The following is a 24,581-nucleotide window of genomic DNA, read 5'->3' on the forward strand; positions in this document are numbered from 1 at the left end:
GTAACCTCGTAATCCCCATGTATCATGGGAGGGACACAGTGGGAGGTAACTGAATCATGGGGGCGGTTACCCCCATGCTGTTCTCATCATACTGAGTGAGTTCTCATAAGATTTGATGGTTTTATAAGGGGCTTTCTCCGTTTGCTTGGCACTTCTCCTTCCTGCCACCATGTGAAGGAGGACGTGTTTGCTTCCCCTTCTTCCATGATTGTAAGTTTCCTGAGGCCTCCCCAGCCATGCTGAACTGCAAGTCAGTTAAGCCTCTTTTCTTTATAAATTACTCAGGCTCGGGTATATCTTCATAGCAGCATGAGAACAGGCTAATACAACAGCCACTTTCCCAGCACTGAGATTAGCACCTGACACAGAGTCAATAACTATTTGTTGAATGGATGTGTGAAAGAATGATTTGAACATGTCAGTACTTGCTTTCTGAAGTTCATGCCCTTCACTGGATCTTCTATTCCACACTAACAATCAGAAGGCAAATAACTTGTGTCAAGCATGCCCCAATTTGCTCACCAAAAGAGGCATTTTGGGGCTCATAATAATGACATTTGGCAAAGTTGCCAGTCTTGAAAGTGTAATTTTTGAGTTTTATTTTCTGACCTACAAAAATTAAAAGTGTATCTGTAAGGAGCTGCAGTACCTTAGTGGATCACAACAAATCAGCATCCACATTCCAAATGTATAACCTATCACAGAAATATAACACCCATATTCCCCACAAAGTATCCATGTAGTTCTTAATGATGCTGAACTACAGAGTTCCTTTTTTTTTTTTTTTTTCCCCAGACCCTATGAGCTTGTAAAATGTTCCTGCATTAGTTGTCATGCTCTGAAACAAACTTGGTGTGATGTTTCAATTAGATCTAAAGGTAATGGATAGGCAGATCCACACAAACACATGATTTCTTTTAAGAAATATTGTATTATTTCTCTAGGGCACATAAAAATATTTTATGAAACCATAAAGTTACATAAAACTCATAGGAAGAAGCAAATATAACTGCAAGTTTTATTCCTTCATAGAGATTCAGAAAAGAAGGAAAATACATGGTATTAACCATTGGAGCAGATCCTGTACTATTTTGAATGTGTCCTTCATTAGTAAGGACATCAGTGCTAATGTCCTTAGTAATTCATCCTGTAAGTTAGCACACTTAACATAAAAGTTTATAGTACTTTAGCACCATGATGGAAAGTAATCCTTTTGAGATTGCTTCAGGCCTAAATATCATGTAATCATAAAATTTTACTCAGTAGTATATATTCAGATGTGTTCATGTTGTTATTAATTAATACTGGTTGTTTGAACACAGCTCTACTTATCAATATTTTAAATGATTTATCCAGTACAACAGTATTTCTATTTACATTTTTTCATTTTAAAGTAATACTTTGACCTCACAAAAGTAGTTTGTTGGATTTTTTATTTATTTTATAAATTAATTAAACGAAATTTGTGTGCAGCTAGATACTACTTGTTCATTACAATTTATAATTTCTACTGCCATTTTAGTGTCCTAAAAGATATGACCTGTTGAATTTCTGCTTTCATAAAATTAATGATATTGTTAGGCCTAAAACTTTGCTATTTATTTTCCCCCCTCTGTTATTGGAATACAGTGTATATTTTCTGTTTACTGCTGAAAAATTCTATCCATTTGTCTCTCTCGCTAGTAGTCAAACTTTCTAATAAAATTATTTTTCATTCGTTGTGAAAAAAAGTAATAAATACTTACTTTACAAAATTTGGAAAATATTTTAAAAGTTGTCAAATACACCCCTCATCTAAAATCGCATGAGAGCCATCATTTTTATATACTTACGTTCAGTCCTTTTGTATGTATTTATACATAGTTGTGATCATAAGACATATGAAATTTCTTAGTCTACTTTTAAAACTAGCTATTTCAAATAGTTTATAATAGTTCATTTTAATGGCTGAATAAAATTTTCAAGCATAATTCATATTTTAAAAATTACTGTAATTTTACATTTCATGAAAGAAACTTGTATACAGATACTGGTGTTTTTAACCAATAAATGCACAGTGGCAAATCTGTCCAATTCTGAGAAAGGTAGCTGACCCTTGTTATACCAGAATTTTAGTCAATAATGCAATTCTCACTCTTTAGATATTCAGTCTCATTTAATATAATAATCTCTCATAATGGGTTGCCACCATATGTTGATATAGTTTGGATGTTTGTCCCTGCCCAAATCTCATGTTGAATTTTAATCCCCAATGCTGGAGGTGGGGCCTAGTGGCAGGTGTTTGGATCATGGAGGCAGACCCCTTAGGACTTGGTGCTGTCTTTGTGACAGTGAGCTCTTGCTCTGAGTTCACACAAGATCTGGTCTTTCAAAAGTGTGTGGCACCTCCCCTCCCCCTACTCTCTCTTGCTCTTGCTTTCACTATGTGATGTGCAACCTCCTACTTTGCCTTCTGCCATAATTATAAGTTTACAGAGGCCTCCCCAGAAGCAGATGTTGGTACTATGCTTCCTGTGCAACCTGCAGAACTATGAGCCATTTAAATTTCTTTTCTCTATAAATTACCCAGTCACAGCTATTTCTTTATAGCAATGCAAGAACAGCCTAATACAGAAAATTGGTACCAAGGAGTGGGATCTTGCCATAAAGATACCTGAAAATGTGGAAGCAACTTTGGAATTGGGTAATGGACACATCAATAAATGGTGCTGGGATAACTGGCTAGCCATATGAAGAAGATAGAAACTGGACCACTTCCTTACAACATATACACAAATCAACTCAAGATGGATTAAAGACTTAAATGTAAAACACAAAACTATAAAAACCCTGGAAGGTAACCTAGGCAACACCATTCTGGACATATGAACAGGCAAAGATTTCATAATGAAGATGCCAAAAGCAATGGCAACCAAAGCAAGATTGATAAATGGGATACAATTAAACTAAAAACCCCGCACAGCAAAGGAAACTACCAACAGAGTTACCAGACAACCTAGAGAATAGGAGATAATTTTTTTCAAGTTATGCATCTGACAAAGTTCTAATATCCAGCATCTATAAGGAACTTAAACAAATTTACAATAAAAAACACAAACAACCCCATTAAAAAGTGGGCAAAGAACATGAACAGACACTTTTCGAAAGAAGACATACATATAACCAATAAGCATATAAAAAAGCTCAACAACATCACTGATCATTAGAGAAATGCAAATCAAAACCACAGTGAAATACCATCTCACACCAGTCAGAATGGCTATTAATAAAATACCAAAAAATGAGAGGTGCTGGCCAGGTTGAGAAGAAAAAGAAACATTTATACACTATTGGTGGGAGTGTAAATTAGTTTTAACCATTGTGGAAAACAGTGTGGTGATTCATCAGAGACCTGAAAGCAGAGCTACCATTCTACCCAGCAATCCCATTACTGAGTCTATACCCAAAGGAATACAAATCATTCTATCATAAAGACACAGGCATGTGTTCATTGCAGCACTATTCACAATGCTAAAGACATGGAATCAACCTAAGTGCCCATAAATGATAGACTAATAAAGAAAATATGGTACATATACACCATGGAATACTATGCAGCCATAAAAAGAATGGGATCATGTACTTTGCAGGAATGTGAACGGAGATGGAGACCATTATCCTTAGCAAAATAATGCAGGAACAGAAAACCAAATAACACATGTTCTCACTTATAAGTGGGAGCAAGATGATGAGAACACATGTACATATAGAGGAAAACAACACAAACGGGGAACAGTGATGAGAACACATGTACACATAGAGGGAAACAGCACCCTTCAGGAGGATGGAGGCTGGGAGGAGGGAGGAGATCAGGAAAAACAACTATGGTTGCTGAGGTTAATACTTGGGTAACAAAATAATCTGTATGACAACCCCCCATGACATGGGTTTACCTGTATAACAAACCTGCACATGTATCCCTAAACTTGAGGTTTAAAAAATTACTTGTCAATATAAAGGTAAAAATTGTAAAAAGCAAAAAATGAAATCAAATAAAAGTGTGTATTATCTTCCCCTTACTCGCTCTCATTCCTCCTTTTCCATGTGACATGCAAGCTCCCACTTTGCCTACTGCCAGATTGTAAGCTCCCTGAGGCCTCATTAGAAGCTGAGCAGATGCCCAGCACCATGCTTCCTCTATACCCTACAGAATCAGGAGCCAATTAAATTTCTTTTCTTTATAAATTACCCAGTCATGGGTATTCCTTTACAGCAATGCAAGAATGGCCTAATACACACAGGCTGTTAAAATGCTTGATGTTACAGAAGTTGAAGACATCTTTAACTGGAAGTTCACAAAAGGAATGTCATTTTCTCGTAATGTTAAGGCAGGCATTTAATCTTTCATTGACTCAATTTCTAATTTTTTACAAAAGGAAACAAATGTATTAACTAACATAAAGCAACCATGCAAATTAGCAGTGGTATTGACTACCTGGAATAAATAAAGCTCAGTTGATACGATCACAATTCACATATGCTTTAAGGACTTTGGCTCACAGTTCTACATCTGTATCCATGAAGAATGGTATCATGGCTGGCAGCCTTCACATCTAGATCATAGTCCAAGATCTGATATGGAACGATGCTATTTATACAAACGCTTTAACCTTTTAACTTCTTTGGATCTCAGATATATCATGTGGAAACAAGGCAAGCAGTACTGCCATGAGATAAAAACATATGAAGTCCCGGCACCGTGGCTCATGCCTGTAATCCCAACATTTTGGGAGGCTGAGGAAGGCAGATCACTTAAGGTCAGGAGTTCGTGATCAGCCGGGCCAATGTGGTGAAACCCCATCTCTACTAAAAATACAAAAAAATAGCTGGGCATGGTGGCAGGCACCTGTAATCACAGCTACTGGGGAGGCTGAGGCAGGAGAATCACTTGCACCCTGGAGGTGGAGGTTGCAGTGAGCCGAGATCCCGCCATTGCACTCCAGCCTGGGCGACAAGAATGAAACTCTGTCTCAAAAAACAAAACAAAACAAAAAACAAATGAAAATGCTTGTTTTTTTTTTTTAAATTAACACACTATAATTGTAGATATTCATGGGGTACAATTTAATGTTTCAATATGTATGTATAATGATGAAATCAGGGTATTCAGTATCCATTACCTTAATGATAAATGCATTTATCATTTCTTTGCGAAGAAAATATTTTAAAAAGCCTATCTTCTGTATTTCATAATATATAATATCTTACTGTCAACCGTTTAGTGATGGTTAATTCTACCGTACAATAGAATACAAGAACATATTTTTCCTATCTAATTGTAACTTCTGCCTATTAACCAGCCTCTTCCCCTTCCTCTCCCTTCCCTCTCCAGTCTCTGGTAATCACTGATCTACTCTCTGGTATGTTTGATAACACCATTTTTTTTTAAGTTTCCACATATGAGTGAGATCATGTAGTATTTGTCTTACTATATCTTGCTTATTTCATTCAACACAATATCCTCCTGATTCAACCGTCACCTGGCAACATGAAGGATTTCATTCTTTTTTATGGCTAGATAATATTACATTGTGTGTGTGTGTGCGTGTGTGTGTGTGTGTGTGTGTGTCACATTTTCTTTAACCATTAATCTATTGTTGGACACAGGTTGATTGTATATCTTGACTATTACAAATAGTGCTACAATAAACATGGGAGTGTAGATGTATCTTCAACATACTGATTATATTTCCTTTGGATATATATTAAATAGTGGGATTGCAGGGTCATATGATAGTTCTATTTTTAATTTTTTGAGGAATCTCCATACTGTTATCCATAATGGACATACTAATTTACAGTACCACCAACAGTGTTTAAATGTTGCCTTTTCTCCATATCTTTGCCAATACTTTTCTCTTGTCTTTTTAATGATAGCTATTCTAATTGGAATGAGCTAGTATCTTATGGTGGTATTGATTTGCATTTCCTTGATGATTAGTGATGTTGAATATTTTTCTTTTCATGTATTCACTGGTCATTGGTATGTCTTCTTTTAGAAATGTCTATTAATATCATTTGTCCATTTTCTTGATGGGGTAATTTAGTTTTTTCGCTGTTGTTTAAATTCCTTATATATTCTGGATACTAACCCACTGTCAGATGTATAGTTTGCAAATATTTTTCTCCCATTCTCTACATTGTCTCCTTACTTTGTTGTTTCCTTTGCTGTGCGAAAGCTTTTTAGTTTGATGTAATCTCATTTGTCTGTTTTTGTTTTTACTGCCTGCATATTTGAGGTCTTGGTTTAAAAATTCTTGCCCAGGCCAATGCCATAAAGCATTTTCCCTTCTTGTAGTTTCATCATTTCAGGTTTTATATTTAAGTCTTTAATATTCTCCTTAAAGTCTTGAATTTGTGTTGATTTTGTGTATGGTGAGAGGTAGTGGTGTAGCCTCATTCTTCTGCATGTGGATATCCAATTTTCCCAGTAACATTTATTGAAGATACTATCTCTTCCCCAACGTGTGTTCTTGGCACCTTTGTCAAAAATCAGTTAGACATAGCTGTATGAACTATGTTTGGGCTCTTGATTATGTTCCATTGGTTTATTTATCTGTTTTTATGCCAGCACCACAGTAGTTTTGATGTTATGGTTTGGATATGTGTCTCCACCCAAATCTCATATTCAATTGTAATCCCCAGTGTTGCAGGTGGAGGCTGGTGGGAGGTGACTGGATTGTGTGAGTGGTTTCTCATGAATGGTTTAGCACCAGCCCCTTGGTGCTGTTCTGATGATAGTGAGTGAGTTCTCATAAGATCTTGTTGTTTAAATGTGTGTAGCACTGCCCCTCCCTCTCTCTTCCTCCTGCACCAGCCATGTGATGTGCTGGTTCCCCCTTTTCCTTCCATTGTGATTGTAAGTTTCCTGAGGCCTCCCCAGAAGCCAAGCAAATGCCAGCATCATGCTTCTTTGTAATTGGCTTACAGCTTGCAGAACTGTGAGCCAATTAAACCTTTCTTCTTTATAAATCATCCCATCTCAGATATTTCTTTATAGCAATGAGAGAAGGGCCTAATACATTTGATTACTATATTACTGTATTACTATATTACTATATTACGGTACTGTATTTTGAAGTCAGGCAGTGTGATGACTCCAGCTTTGTTCTTTTTTCTCATGATTGCTTTGGCTATTTATTTGGTGTCTTTAGTTCCATAAAAAAATTAAGATTTTTTTTTCCATTTCTCTGAAGAGTTTCATTGGTATTTTGATAAGAATTATATTGAATCTGTAGTTTCCTTTAGGTAGTATGGACATTTTAACAATATGATTTCTTCCAACCTATGAACATGGGGTTTCTTTCCACTTAATTGTGCCTTCTTCAATTTCTTTCATCAATGTTTCATAGTTTTTAGTGTAGATATCTTTTATTTCACTGGTTAAATTTATTCCTAGATACTTGACTTTTATGCAGCTATTGCAAATAAACATTTTTTACTTGATAGTGTCATATTAGTGTTTAGAAATGCTACTGATTTTTGTGTGTTGATTTCGTATCCAGCAATTAACCATATATTTGTTGTTTAGTCCCTTTTGGGGGGCAGGGGATAAGTACCAGGACACTGGAGTCAGCCGTCTTGCTCCACTTGGAGTTTTAGGAAGACTTTTCTGCGTTCTAAAGTACTATTATTTATATCAAAAGTCATTACATGGTTTTTCATTGGTAAACATGGAAATACTTGTGAATATTTTTTGCTTGGAAAGATATATTTATAGAAGAAACACCTCTTAAACCCTGTAAGCATAGAAATCTAAGGCTACCCACAAATCATTACAATCAATCTCTAGACACCCTCAGATTGAACGACTTAATAAAAAGAAGACAGCATTGTAAAGCTGAAGTGTGCCATTCTGAAGTTTAATATTTACTTTTTCCTGAATATAAAGTAATACTTTCATATGCACTCAGTAAAAGTATACAATTGATTCAACTACTTTGGAAAATAGTTTGGAAGTACCCAATATAGCTGAATATATATATATATATACACACACACATACACACACCCTATGGATAGGATTTCTACTCCTTGGTATGTAAAATAAATATACATATGTTCACCAAAAGACATGTCCAACAATTTTCAAAGTAGTGATAGTATGCAATGGCCCCAATAGTAGCAATAACCCTGAATTAGAAATGGCCCAAATATCAACCAGTAGAATGAATGAATACATCAAGAGAATGAGCAAACCATCGCTCCATGCAACAACACAGATGAGGGCAAACATAATTTTGAGTGAAAGAAGCCAGATACAAAATAGCACTTACTATGTAGATTCATATATTTCAATTCAAATAGCATAGATTAATTTGGCCTATCTTAGAACTCTGGTCCCGTAGTGGGCTTTTAAAAATCCCTTTGTCTCATGGTCTGCTTCTTTTTCCTAGTACATTCAATAGTATGTCTTGTAATCACAACCTACTCTGGAGGGTTATTGCCTTTCTATTTCAAATGATGAACTCACACTACTTCTATTAGACAAGTTGTGATAATGATCAAACGAAAGAAACAGTCTGGAGAGATAACTAGCTAGCTCTTTATGGGTAAGGCAATCACTAGGCTTTTATCCACACAAAAAAATTTGTCTGTTGTAATTAAGGATTTATATTTTGGAATAGATATACTGAAATGCCAGCAACGCACTTTCATGAGAAGATAGCATTAACAATAGATCAATGTGTTAAATAAGGCCACAATATACTTCCAAACTCTTATAGAAGAGAGAATGAAGAACGAGTACCAGATACATTATTAATGTCTCTTTAGAGGTGGCTCCCTTTCCTCTGGCTCGCTCCTCCTTTTCACCATCTACTGTGTTCTGATTAAGGGAAATCTTCAAGTTCACCCATATGGGATCCTGACTCTGCCCTATTTTCTGAGGCTTGGCCTTTTCAGTATCACTGAGCACTCACTAAGGCAGCTATTAAGGTGAAGACCATGGATTCTCTGTCTTTGGAAAGTGGAAATTTGGGACTTGATCAGATGACCTCGGAGCTCCTTGCACATTTAATAACAGAAACTGTCTGGATAATTTTTGCTTAGAAACAACTGAAAGGAAAGGCTTTGATGATCTTGAATTTATACTCTCATTTATCTTTCGATATCATGTAATTAATTCCTACAACAATAATAAAAATGACAACCCTTTAAAAAGAGATTGATTTAGATACCTTACTTTAAAAATAATTTCCTAAAACATAATCAAATTGGAATATTCTATTTCCTTGTTAGCTAAAAGTAACATTTCCAAAAAGTGAGGTTTCAGTTTTCCAGTTGGAAAAGAAAAATTATGAACAAAGGGTCATGACTCTCACTTTGGAGAATAAATGTTTGAGTGATTGAGAATAAAGGTTCCACCAAATGAAATAGATACCAAATAGTCACAATTTATTTTAAATACATAATCATTGCATATGTACACTCATGAGTTTCAAAGTACTCTATGAAGACCCCCATCTCCTCAGTAGATACTGACTGCTAGTCTGGTTATGTGAAAACCATATTATTATAGAATTTTTTGGTGCCAATTTTAAATATAGTTTTTCTTAAGACATTACATTTTCCAGTTACAATACAGTACTTATAAAGTGCAATGTTATGTACCTCCCCTGTGCACATGTTCCATATTCAAGTATTGAGATTGGTTGGTAGTTAACTATAGCAGCTCAACTTTAAGACGGCCACAGAATTTGCTACAAATTTGAGTCCTTCAATGTTTTAACTGTGTGGAACAGTGCGACACCTATATTTGGGTTGACTTAGTCAATCTCTTCAATGGGGGCCCTGGGGAAGCTCCAGCAGAGAGAGGAGTTCCGCCATCAGGGAATCCCCCAGGCATTCCTCCTGGTGTGCCTCCTGTACTCTGGTACAGCTTGGTAATTACGTGACTGTAGACTTTCTCCAGACTTTGATGTTGAAATTCTTCCTTCTTCTGCATCTGATTCTTATCCAGCCATTGATAATTTTAATACCCTTATCAAGAATCTTCTGTTTGTGCTCAACGTTAATCTTGCCTTGAAGTTTCTCATCTTCAACAGCTGCTTTCATGATGAATACATAGCATTCAACTGAATTCTTGGATGACATCTTGTCCTTCTGCTTCTCATCTTCAGCTCTGTATTTCTGAGCTTCCTGGACCATACATTCAATGTCTTCCTTGCTCAAATGGCCCTTGTCATTAGTGATAATAACTTTGTTCTCCTTTACTTACTCTGGGCCACAGAAGAGACACTGAGGATGCCATTGGCATCAATATCAAAAGTGACTTAAAGCAAAGGAACACCATGGGATGCAGGAGGAATGACTGTGAGTTCAAACTTGCCAAGCAGGTTGTTGTCCTTAGTCATGGCACTCTCTCCTTGATAAATCTAAATAAACACACCACGCTGGTTGTCAAAGTACATAATGAGGTCTATGTCTGCTTGGCAGGAATGGTGGGATTATGCTTAATGAGGACAGTCATGACTCTATCAGCAGTTTCAATACTAAGAAAAAGAGGAATTGACAACCAAGAGCAGCATATCTTGAACATTTTCAGATTTGCTTTCAGATAGGATGGCTGCCTGGACAGTTGTACCATAAGCAACAGCCTCATCAGGCTTGATACTCATTCAGCTCATTTTCATCAAAGAAGTCTTGGAGAAGCTACTAAACATTGGAGATACAAATAGAACCATGAACCAGGACAATAACATAGATCTGTGATGTGTCTAGTTAGGCATTTCCAAGGGCTTTCTCTATTGAGTCTAGAGTGCCATGGAACAGGTAAGCATTCAATTCTTCAAATAAAGCATGGGCAATGGAAGTATTGAAGTCAATTCCTGCACAGAGAAAACAGATCTGAATACTGGCCGGGGTGCTGGAAGAAAGAGTACGCTTAGCACATTCACAAGAAGTATGGATGCATTGGACAGTTCTATTGTTCTCACTGATGTCCTGCCTGTGCTTGTGCTTGTGCTTGTGCATGAACTCAGTAATAAAATGGTTGACCATTCAGTTGTCAAAGTCTTCTCCACCCAAGTGGGTGACTATGGCTGTAGATATAATGTCAGATATTCCATTCTAAATGATGAGGACTGACACATCAAAAGTGCTCCCAGGTCAAAGATCAGCATGTTTCTTTCAGCTCCAACCTTTTTGTCTATAAGCAGTAGCAGCAGCGGTTGGCTTACTGATAATTCTAAGTACATTGAGACTAACAATTGTTTCAACATCTTTGGCAGCCTGTTGCTGAGAGTCATTAAAGTAAGCTGGCACTGTGACCACAGCATCGGTAACAGTCTTTCCAAGGTAGGTTTCTGCAATTTCCTTCATCTTTATCTGAACCATAAAGAACACTTCCTCTGAACAGAAGCTTTTTGTCTCTCCCTTGTAGTCTACTTGGACCTTGGGCTCATTCACCACTATGAAGGGGTGATGCTTCATATTAGACTGGACAACAGCATCATCAAATGTCCATCCAGTCAGACACTTGGCATCAAAAACCATGTTGTTAGGGATTCACTGCAACTTGATTCTTTGCGGCATCACTGATCAATCATTCAGTATCAGTGAAGATGACATAGCTTGGAATGGTTCTGCTTCCCTGATCACTGGCAATTATCTCTACTTGTTCATGCCAGAAGATGCCCACACAACAGTTGGTAGTGCCAAGATCAATACCAACTGAAGGTCCTTTAGACATGTTTGCTTGCATATAGTCATGGCATGGATTGCAAAGACACAGGCATCCCAAAAGCTGTCACAATATTCCATGAGCCATTATAGGAATTTTTTAAAAATGCTTCAAAATTCCGTCACTGCACTTGACTTGATAGCCAAATTTGGCTGTAGTAGGAAGTAGTTCTACTTTTGAGGTAAGATCTATTATTCGAGGTAAGCTATTATTAAAATAATTGGCTAAAAATTTGTTTTAAAATCATACTAGTAAGCAATATAATATTGTAGAAGCCTTAAAAATATTTGCTTTTGTTTCCAATTTCTCCACAATAATCAATACCTATTATAATGGCAGCTCTAATGATTATTATGAATATTCTTCACCATATTTTAAAGGTAGAGTATTCAGAGTGGAACTGTATGGTTTTGATTTTATGTTGTAAAATCCCAAGAGGGAAACCACATGTTCTAATTAGCAGCACAGAAGAAAAGAATTTTAACTTAAAATAAAGCAGCTCCTATTCTCAAAAAATTGCTTTTGTTCCATCTTCTAACAAAGTGTTGCTCTCCTCTTTTATGAGTGACAAAGATGTAAAGTTATCATACATACTCTAATCTGGAGCTCCCATAGACTTCATATCCTGCTAAGGTGTGACAGAGCCCACACTGCTTGCCCTGAGCTTCCGAACTTCATATGATGAGAAAAAACAATCACCTGTTATAATTTCTACTTCTGTCTTCAAGGTTCATTCCAATGTGTCTTGCTCAATGGACCTCCTTGGGCCAATTTCTACCCTTGGCTGAACTGATGTTTTAGATGATGTTTCAATCAGTGATGGACTGCATATATGGTCAGTGGTCTCGTAAAATTATCATGGAGCTGAAACATTTTTATTGCCTAGTGATATAATTGTTGTAATGTTGTAGTGCAACAAATTAACTTTTCTACGTTTAGATACTTTCCTTTGCCTTACAGTTGCCTATAGTATTCAGTACAGTAATTTGCTATACAGGTGTATAGCCCTAGGAGCAATAGGCTATACAATATAGCCTATGTGTGTAGTAGGTTATACCATCTATATTTGCATAAATACACTCTATGATAACCACACAATGATGAATTCACCAAAAATGCATTTCTCAGAACATATTCTCAGAATGATGCATTCACTTAAGGGACACATGACTGTATTATTTTTAATAGTCTCATCATTGCTCTACTTTAACAAAAGGGATTTGGGTCCAACCTACTGGAACAGTATGAGCTCTTCAGTTAATATATTCTTATCTCATAATTTATCACGACTTTAGCAATATTTTGCTGATTGCTAAATCAGATTAAGGGTTTATTCTCTATGTGGCCTCTATTATCTTTATATCATCCTTGCCAATTCCCAGCCTCATTTTAGCTCTTGAGCCAATACTGTTTCTGGGCATAAAGAATGAAATGCATTCTAGGATAAAAATTCAGCAGTCTTGGCTCTCTGCCATTCTTCTAGTGTCAGCTTTCTATCTAACCTTCTTGCCTGTAGTCCACCCCCTGCCATTTAACTGGCTTCAGTTTCACATTTCCCACTAGCTGGCTGGCCTCTGAGTTCCCTACATCTAAGCCACGCCCATCACCAGAACCATGTGGCCCTGTGGTCCTTCCAGGCTTGCTCCACCGGCATTTTGGATAAAGCCCGCCTACCCTGTATGACCTACCTTGCTGACAGCCTACGCCTACCTCTGGTCACAGCCTGCCCTTAGATGCCTGAGGAGATGTGTCCTTGGTTGGCTAGATATTGTCCTGGTTCCTGGTGGCTGGCTCAGCCCTCGAATGGCCTCCTTAGCCCGGCTGTGCCTCTTTTGCTCTACGCTTCTGCCCAAGGAGCTTCTATTCTTAAACAACATCTGTAGCAGGGATTGGTAAGCAAGAGTTACAAAATTGCTATGTCTGCCCTACAGAAATTTTGTTTGAATTATTATTATTTTTTTTTGTATTTTGCATTTGTATTTTTTGGCTAGCACAATATTAACACACAGAGTTCTCTTTTTCCTCTCTCTCTCTCTCTCCTCTTTTCCTTCCTTCTTTCAATTGGCTACCAAATTTACAAATCAAAAAATTTCACATCAAAAAACCAAAAAAAAAAAAAAAAACAAACCAAAAAGCAAAAACCAAAAACAGACTTCCAGCTGGCTTGGAGATAGAAGTTTTAACAATGTTGGGTCCACATTGCCATACGGCAACATTCTTGACTCTTAAGATTGGGTATAAACTCTCCCCAGATGTTACAGTTGCTACTGTAAACAACTATCTTCCTTCTCACACTGTAGCCAGATTTTCAGGATCTTGATCATCATGTTTGTACTGTTGCTTTTTTCACACGGAATATTTAAGAGAAAAATATTTAAATTTTATATCTAAGATTTAAGTTAATATATCCTTTTACTGTTGACTCTAATAAAAGTAGGAAAACAAACAGTTGACCTAGAGACATGTTAATAAATAAATGAGAGTATATCTTTAATGAAAGAGAAGACATTCTCAGATGTTTAATGTGCAACATTTCTGATATATCCTCAGGTAAACTCACACATTTGTATTATGCCCATTGTCATTTAAGCTTTTAACCAATATATATAACATAGTGCTTCAGGGAAAAAGGATCAGGATGGCAAAATGATTTAAAACCAAGAAGATATACTGAAAATACTCACATATTTAGTTAGAAAAGAGAAAACTTAGAGGGTCATAATAATCTTCACATACCTGATGAGCTGTCAGAAAAGAAATGAACATTTTCTGTGTAGTTCCACAGGACTGATAAGGGAAAAGAGTTGTAGGAAGATGTATTTTGGGTGTATTAAATAGCATGGAAAATGACAGGATACAAGATCTCCATTCCCGGAGATGTGCAAACAGAACCTACAAAACATCTAGGGAATCTAATTTTCTTTCATCCATAAATGTCTCGTTTTTAAATAGTAGGAGACAATATATTGAGAGGAGTGATTTTTTTTCTAAGTTCTCTCTGAAGACTAGAGATTTATATGTAAGGGAAAATACAGAAAGAACAAAGGTAGGAAACAGTTTTGAACATTTGATATTGTTTGGAGCCAGTGGAGACAAGAAACCCCTAACAATTTTGAAGGCACATGAGGCCTTTTAAATCTTATTGAGCTTTGAGAACCTGAGATTAAAATAGGGAAGAAGTAAACAGACTCACTTATTGATGATGATCTGGTTCGTGGGATGGGTGGGGAGTTCAAGAACAGGTATTATATGCTTTATATTTTAAATAAATCTTTTTATTTTACCCACCAATATTCCTGGTGGATAAAATAACACAAAAATTAAAAAATCAAAACAATATTTAATTTCTTTCAGGACAGAATTGTGAAAAATTTTGTGGCTCAACTGTTACAAAGAATGAGATTCTGATTCAAATCTACTGGTAATTAAAATCTCTGCTTAATATGATTACCTTCTTGTTGAATGACTCAGGAGTGAATAAAGTCCTGTCTTTTTAATTTCTAGAGAAATCTTAAACCATTATTTTCTTTCCATTATTCCTGCCAGTGCTTAGGTCTGTATCTCATCAGCTCATGCCTGGACTGTTTCAGTAGCTTTTGAAATGGGTCCACTCTCTTCTTTCTCAACTCCATCTGCCATACAGCTACCAGAGTTAAAATCCACTTATATCACTCCCTGCCTCAAAATTTCAGTTACGCAAAGCTACTTGGTATCAGCCTTCATGACTGTCCCTTGGGTTCCTTTGCAACCATCCATGCGCAGTACATCCCAGTTTTACCAAACTACTTACAGTTTCCCAAATACATTATGCTGATTTTTGTCTTGGAGTGACTTATTCCTTCTGCCTGGACCTTTTCCCACTTCTCTACCTCTGGCAACCACTCCACTTCTCTAGCTGGCTTAATACCTTCCTGTATTAAAATTAAAATCAAGTATTACCTCCTTGGTGAAGCTTTTCTCACTCTGACTCCTATTTAGCTATGGTAGATAACCTCTTCTGGATTTCCACTGTATCCAATGTACACCTTAAATATTCAACATTTGTCTTAAACACTTTGCTTGTTTCCTTTAACAGCTTTAGTGAATGCAAGGGTCTGGGACTTTTCTTAGCGAATTTAAAACACATGGCATAATGCCTAGGAAATGAAGGGCCTTCAATAAATATCTGGAAAAACAAAAGGAAAATTAATATTTTTAATTTTGGTTTATTGGTTATATACAGTCTCTAAACAATTATATAAGCAAAATAATAATGGATTTTACTTATTTCTTTTGAGACTGAAGATTAGTGAGGGTAGCAAAACAATCCTCTACCTCTTTTACCTTTCTTAGGAAATATATAATCAATACATGGTCCTCATTGAGACACACTGAGTTATTTCCAGAGAAATGAGTCATGAGTTCAACATGACTGGTAAAGCCTGAAAGCTTTCTCAACATTATTTCAGTGACAGTTTTGACAAGCAGGGAAACCCATTCATTGTGATATGGAGAGGTACAGAAAAATGATGATAACAAACAACAAATGAAGTGGAGTTTGAGACTGTGAGAAGTCATAAAGGAACATGACTGGTGTGGCTTTAAACTAAACAAATGAAAATATAAGAGAAAGGAATTAAAATTTTATTTTTACAATGGTGAAAATGCTTCCCAAGTCTAATTTTCTAAGGATAAACCTCAATATCTTTTCAGTGATTCCATTTTGCAGTCCTTAAAATAAATGAGGTAAATCTCTATTTGTTAGCGTGCAGTAAGTTTAAAGAGATGTGACTGAGTGAAAGAAAACTAAAGTACAGCACAGTGTGTGTGTGTATGCACACTTATTAAACTTATACATATAATACATATACACAGACATGCGTATATGGTTGTGTGTATACATATATGTATACACACATATATATGTAATATACCTTCATTTACAGCCATAAATAAGGGACCACACGTATACAACTGTAGGTATAAGTAGGTATAAAAATATAGATATGTATATATGTGTGTGTATATTTGTATCAATACTAGTATATCTATATATACACCATAGGTACACAAGGTACCCATGTACTTTGAATACCTTGTGTACCTATATTTGAATAATATTTCTGGAAAGATAAGATTCACAAATGGGTGACTGGGGAATGAGCTTTAAGATTCTGATATTGGAGAAAAATATACTTCTTGTTGTTTACCTTTTCGTAGCTTGTCAATTTTAGCCACATGAAGCATAAATTTGGGGGGTGGGAAGTAAAACATGAGAGAGTGTAAGTAAATAAAACCAGAGATGATGGTGCAATTTAACTATTGACTTTATTTTTTAAAATTCTATGCTTCAGTTTTCTTTGCCATCTAAACACTTTGTGTGTAGAAACATGATGCAAACAAAAAACAAAACTACATTAAAAAATTGAAACCTTCAATCTCAAAATCTGAAATAATCAGTGTAGTAGTAACAACAGTAATTAGCAATTTCAGGATGATCAATGGTTTTTAGCAATAGCATATTTAAACCAAACTAAGTCTCTCCTCTCAAGAGATAAAGTCCCTGCTCAGGAGAGTAAATGTCTTCAACATATGGATATGGAATGCTATATAAGATCATGATAAGATATTACAATTGGTGAATATCAACAGGATTCAGAATAATGCTACATGTTTTGGATTATTACCTGCCATTGTCAAAAAAATGATCCTAAACTTTTTTTGTGTGCTACCAAAATATCTAACTTGTATAATATATTTTGATTTCTAAGGCTCCTCTTCTAAAGTTTTAAAATGTATGACTTTTCAAATGGAAACCAAAAATAAAACCAATTAGATTGTTCAACCATTTGCAAAAAAATCACCACGCATACTAGTGTAGCAATAACTTGAAGATTAGAAGCATGGACTGCGTGTAGAATCAGACAAACCTAGGTTTGAATCCAAATCTGCCGTTTACAAACTCTGTGACCCTGAGAAAGCAACATCACTTCTGTAAGCTTCACTGTCCCGTTAAATAACAAGGCAAACATATCTCACCAGGTTGCTTAAAACATTAGTGGAAAAATGTAAATAATACGTTAAGTCAAGTCAATAAAATACAACTAATATTATAGTAACAATACTTAATAAAGGTTGTTAGAATAATCTGGTATAGTTTTTATGAAATAACTGAAAATCAAAACTTAGGGCTAAGCAACATGAGGAAAGTGGGTATCATAATAAAAGGAATGTATGTTTGGGAGCAAACATAAACCAGTTTTCTTTGCTGCTCTCTCTCTTAGGATGACAGCCCATTTATTCTAAGAGACTTCTTTCACTATTTTCTTACCTTTTCTTACCTTGTAAAAAATTTTTTTTCTTTCTTTCTTTTTTTTTTTTTATAGATGGAGTCTCGCAGCAGGCTGGAGTGCAGTGGCATGATCTCGGCTCACTGCAACCTCTGCCTCCTGGGTTCAAGCAATTCTCATGCCTCAGTCTCCCAAGTAGCTGGGATTACAGATGCACGGCATCACACCCAGATTTTTGTATATTTAGTAGAAATGGGGTTTCACCAATTTGGCCAGGCTTGTCTTGAACTCCTGATCTCAAGTGATCCACCTGCCTCAGCCTCCCAAAGTGCTGGGATTACAGGTATGAGCCACGATGCCAGGCCTTACCTTGTAAACTTATCTTGATGCTTAACCTCTTTTGAAAACCAACTTCTAGGGATATGAAAAAGATCATAATTATCCATTAATTTCAAGATTATGAAAGCTAAAAGTATAAATTATGCATCCCATATGGCTACCTGGTAGTCATGTGTATCTATGCACACCAAAGGACCAATTCCAAGTCTAACTAGAAGAAGAAAAAAATGCATTACAAGTAATCCACACAATTGTCTCACAGATGATTGAGAATGTAATGGAAGCAATATCATTAAAATTTTCTGCCTCTTGCCCTTCTCATGGTGCCGAGACTCTGAGTCCTTTTCATGTCTATGATGGAGACTTTTGGTAAATTGGTAAATTACTATACAACCTTTTACATAAACATCTCAGGACACATCTCTCCAGCATGCCCAACCATATTACACAGATTTCCAATGAGGCGTGACATTTCTTATGCTCCTATAGTAGAATAGTATAATAAATAAATACTTTCTGAATGAATTATGCCTACTGAAGAGGCTTAGAAAATATTAACTATTGCTTTTATGATGTCTTTGGTGAAAGATCATAGAAGTCTGATTGTGAGGCCAGTATTAGGGTACTTCAGGGTTTCTCAACATTGGTACTACTGACATTTGGGGAGGAAAATTATTTGTTGTGTGTGTATGAAGAGAAACATCCTGGTCATTGCAAGATGTTTGGCAGCATTTCTGGCTTCTACTGACTTTGTGTCCCCCAATTATGACAATCATAAATGTCTCTAGACATTGCTAAGTATCTCCTGGGTGGGAGACAAAATTGCCCTCTATTGAGAACTACTGAGCTATCTGTATCAATCAAGTCATTCTTGCTACCCTAATCAGATTCAGTTGCTAAAACAGAGAGAGGATACTCTTGGAAAACAGAAGGTCTAACTACTTATATCAACTGAGATTTTGTCACTGTGGCTTAAGATACCAAGAATAATGTGTGATTCTATATAACTTAGCCCATCATATTACATTGCAATCATTTCTTGTTGTGGTTTTTGTTATACTTATTATTTCTTCTTGTTCTAGACTGTATGCTCTCTGAATTCCAGGATCACATTTAACTTGCTCAGTTTGGCATCTCCAGTTCCTATGGCACCTCCAGTTCCTATGGTAGTTTTAGTTTCATGATAAATCACTTAGTATTTATTGAATTTATGAATGCACCAGGAATAACCATGCTTTTTCAGAGATTATCTCTGATCTTGAAGAGAGCTTAAAGTTGAAAATGGAAAGCCGATTCACTCAAGTATTTCTTAAATGCCTGCTATGAGAGACTCTGGGTTTACAAGAGTAAACGTGTCTGTGCCTCTATGGAGCTTACATTCTGGTGTAAGTCAAAAGGGAAAAGAGTATATTAGTTAACAGTAAGTTCAAAATGGGCTAAACGGTATGAAGGAAATTAATTGAATAATGCTATAAGAACAGTCACATAGGGTTTACTTTAAATAAGATGGCCAGTGAGAGTCTTCGGGTGGAGTGGGGCACTGAGAGTAGGGAATCACTGTTTAGGTAAGACCTTAAAGATAAGGAGACACTCCCTATGATATGATTTAGAAGTGTTCTCTGGGTTCTCTGGGACCAGTATGTGCAGTCCACAATAAGAAGAGAGTTTGCTTCTCACATACACACGTTGTTCCAGGCTCTGGGGACACAGTAGTGAAATAAGTAGACAACATCCTTATTATTATGAAGCTTATATTCTGGTGGATATCATGAGGTTGAACGGGTGGGTTGGCAATGACCAACTCTATTGGGTCTTTGAACTGCAACGTGTGATAGTTTACCATACAGGCTCTGAGAACAACTACCCAGGTTTTAATCTTGGATTCAGTAGTTATTTCCTGGATTAACTTGGACAGGTTTTCTGTGTTTTCTGTGTCTCAGTTTCCTTGTCTATTCAAAGACTATATTAGTAGTATTTACCATGTAGGATGGTAGGATTAAATAAATACATGTAAATATTGATTATTAACTTTGGGCTTGGTAATAATGCCAAGTTTAAGTGAAAAAGTAAGGCATTTCAAGGTTTTCAGCAGAGAAGTGGCATGATTTGATTTACAATTTTAGAAGAGCTCTATTCCTTCTATATGGAAAGTTGAGTGGGAACAGCAGAGAGAGTCAGGAGGCTACTGCAGAAGGCCCAAGTAAGAGGCAACAGTGGTGTCTAGACAGAAAAGGCTTTTTAGCCTTTTAGATGCTTTAGGGGAAATTGAGTGCAGAAAGTGAGAGAAAGGGAAGAATCCAAGAACACACTGTAGTATCCAACTGACCCATTCAATGATTTCCTAAGGTGGAGAAGGCTCTGAAGAAACAAAACTGGGCAGATATTCTAGAATGTAATATTAATTGTATTAGTTCAGTCCTTTCTGGGAATATGTGGGTAGATGATGAGTGAGCACTGGGCTATACAAGTGGTGAGAGTAAATGATATTCCATAGAAGACGTGTGGAGATAAAAAGGAATAGAGATGAAAAGCAAGCTCCGAGAAACACCCTTAGTAATGGATCAGAGAATCCTGACGGTATGGAGAATCATACCCAGATAGAATCATGAAAACAGAACCTGTCTGTGAGACTGATATAGGGAAAGCAGGAAACATGATACAGGGAATGCATCATTTCTTAGAAACAATTTCTGCTATAAGTTGTTCACAGAAGTACTTATTAAAAGAAGATGAACACCTCTGTGGAGATTTGTGAACCTGAGGGAGTAAAGGAAGTGTGGAACATGAAAGGAAGGACAAAGAGAAAAAGGAACAGAATTATAATGACTGCAGAACCAGCTACAACAGCTCAGGCCATCTAGAGAAGAGACTGATGTCTATGGCCAAGTGGAGTGCAGGAAGTAATGCTGACAGTGAACATCAACAGTTGGGGCATCTTCTGTAAGTCTTGGTCAAAGACGAGGAGAAGTTTTAGACTCCCAAGAAGGAGAAGTGCCTGGAGGAAGGGCTCCTGCAAACCTAATTCTGGCAGATAAAAAGGAATGGGTTAGTGAAGTAATAAGAACCTGAAGATAAAATGTCTGTAGCATCTCAGAGATGTGAAAGCTAGGGAAGGAACCTGAGATCAGATTTCCAGATACACCATAGGTTTAGGCATATGGATTTCAAAATGATTACATGGCAAGAAATTCTAGGAGAGGATGGTTCAGAAGAGTTGAGAAGTCAGAAATGCGTAAACTATATAAAAAAAAAAACCCTTAACTTAATTATGTGTACATCTGACATCAGGGAAGAAAAATAGGAGACAGAGAAAGATAACTTAAGGGGATATTTACTGACAGTCGTACCGTTAGAAATTAAATCATGCAAATTAAAAATATATATTTGGCCGTTTGTCTATAAACTCTGACATCCTAATAGAATAAACAGTTTATAAAAGCTAGACTAGATTTAAGATAACTACATTCATCTGTTTCTAGTTCCCTATCAAATTTTCTTGGCATAAAAATTTGTGAAATTTAGTTTTTTTAAATAATTGTAATGATATTTTCCTATCAAAGGCCAATTTCATTTTACTTCAGATTCAGAGGAAAAGTATGTCAAATGTTACATTTTATGAATACTAGTTTACATGTGTACAGTGCTTGATGGCTTTTAGAGGACTTTCACGTGCTTTCTTTCATTGGGTCCTTAGGGTTAGTCAGGCAATGTGGTTTCAGCCATCTTTTACTGATAAGGAGAATGAGGCTTTGAGTCTGTGGCTTCCTCCAAGAACACACAACTAGTAAGTGGCAGTGCGAGCTCCATAATTAGAGCTTCTGACAGATGGTCCATTACAATTCTTTCCATTACAATGTTTTTATGACAAAATTTAAAATTATTTAATATTCATTTTCTAAATTGCTATGTGTATTCATATTATTGTGTCTCTAAAGTAGGATGAAGGCCTAAATTTTTTATTAGTTTTATAAATAGCACATGTATAATCACTTAAGGGAAAAATTACCTGTCATGCTACTTAGAGAGCTAAACAGAATAATGAAGGTATTGTGTTATAAATTAATGTGTGATATGTAAACAGGAAGTATTTCCAACAAAGCCAAGTGATCCAGTTGCTCACCTAAAAGTTTGCACCTTACATATGTGGAACTAGTGGCATATCATGAGTAGAGATTTTGGCACATAATATTACCACCATGGCACACCATGAGTAGACAACTTTTGGCACACAATAGTGCACACCATGAACCGAGATCCTTGTGAAACCAATCCTTTTAGAGCAATCCACATTTTGGGTTGGCCAAATGTTGCTCATTAGATGGAAATGGGACCTCCCATCTAAGCTAAATTGATGATGCTATCTTGTATTAATGTTATATTTTTGGGCATACTAAGTAATCGAGAATAATACAACAAAGACTTGTACACCATCCACAAAATTGGTGCTGATTATCTTGAGGAAATTTGGCACACAGGGCTTTCTGTGTCCACCCTAGTTTCTATGTGCATCACTAGAATTGAGCAGGTAAGTGTTTTCCTGGGCACATTTCCTACCGTATTGGTTAACTACAATAGCCATAATATTGAGCATTCTCTACACAGACCTGTTGAAAAAACAGGAAAAAAGAAACGCCTCCCATTTTTGTCAACATACACATGCCCATGATCTTACTTTGACGAGAAATAAAGTTCATTACGGAAATATTTTAACCACTTTATAAAGGCATTATTGACACGTAAATAACTGTCTATATTTAACGCATACAATTCCATGAGTTTGGGAATAGTTATACACCTGTGAAACCATCCCCACCATCACAGACTTATACAAGGCCACAGACATATGTATGACCTCCCCAAATTTCCTACCATCTCTTTTATTATTTTTTTTGTGTGTGTTAAGAATACTACTCTTATAAGATCTACTCTCTCAGCAATTTTAGGTATGCAACATAGTATTATTAGCTATAGGTACTATGCTGCATAAAGGATCTCCACTTATCTTGCATAATAAAGTTTATGTTGTTTGACCAGCATCTCCCCATTTTCCTCTCCCCTCAGCCTCTGGTAATTACCATTCTACTTGCTCCTATATGATTTAACTTAGATTCTACATATAAGTGGGATCACTAGGTATTTGTTTTTTTGTGTCTGGCTTATTTCACTTACTGTAATGTCCTCCAAGTCCATTCATGTTAGCATAAATGGCAGGACTTCCTTATTTTTTAAGGCTGTATAGTATTCCATTATTTACACATACACACACACACATCATGACATGTGTATATATGTAGATGTGCACACACACACACCCCCCACATTTTCTTCTTCCACATCTTGGCTACTAAAAATATTTTTTAATCTTGTTCATCTCTTGAGAGAATATTTGAAGGAGATATAATTTGTTTTTCTCTATGAGATTTTGCTATTTTCATTCCTCAGTATGTGTTCATTGTCAGAAATGAAGAGATTTTCTTGGAACAAGCACAAAACACTACTTTTTGTATTAAAATATCCATAAATATAAAGATGGGATATGTTTCCTTCAAACTTTGTGAATAAATTAAAGTTGCAAATTGTCAGTGAAGCAGTAATTATTTAGGTACATACTTCTTACTTGGTTGATAAGGTGCTGAAATTGTACCTTGCTCCTATATTTTAAAGCATATATTTATAGAATTGAGAACTCTAATAGTGCATAATCATAATAAAGCATCCCACACTCTAAAAATAATATTCTTTAGATTAGAACAAAACCTTGTTAATTCATCTTCATGGAGAAAAAGCACCAGAAACAGGTGTTAATCCTTAAGAAGCTGATGGTATGATAGCAATTTCAACATCAGGAATTTCTCATTGACCTAGGTTTGAGTTCTTACTACTTTCGTGACTGTTTAGTTTTCCTAATTTATGACTTAACAACGGTCTAAGTGACATGAAAATAAAATAAAACAAAGTGCTTTTATCCATATATTTACAGCAAATGACTGCTATCAGATCATAACTGAGAACAAGATATGTTCTAGAATGTTTATGGTATTACAAATTAAAGAGAAATGAGGGTTTAGTAGGAATAACATGGGCTTAGAGTCAGACAGACCCAGGATGCAACCCAGAATCTACATTCACTAACTAGGCCAGTGTCTTAGCCTCTTTCCTCTTCTTTTTCTTCAGATTTTACATGAGGATATGCTTCTTCACTTGTAGGTTGTTTTAGTGATTAGAAATAATGTAGGGGAAGTGTCTGGCAC

At 36.1% G+C, this 24,581-nt stretch overlaps 1 protein-coding gene and 1 pseudogene across 2 annotated transcripts in view; both read right to left on the reverse strand.

The window, feature by feature from the left end:
- CHSY3 (chondroitin sulfate synthase 3) overlaps window positions 1-24,581 on the reverse strand; it is a 280,808-nt gene that overhangs the window by 41,605 nt on the left and 214,622 nt on the right. The gene's annotated exons all lie outside the window — the stretch shown is intronic.
- LOC105540519 lies at window positions 9,410-11,731 on the reverse strand (annotated as a pseudogene).

The sequence above is a fragment of the Mandrillus leucophaeus genome, unplaced genomic scaffold, assembly GCF_000951045.1.
Source record: "Mandrillus leucophaeus isolate KB7577 unplaced genomic scaffold, Mleu.le_1.0 Scaffold221, whole genome shotgun sequence".
Classification (NCBI taxonomy): Eukaryota; Metazoa; Chordata; class Mammalia; order Primates; family Cercopithecidae; genus Mandrillus; species Mandrillus leucophaeus.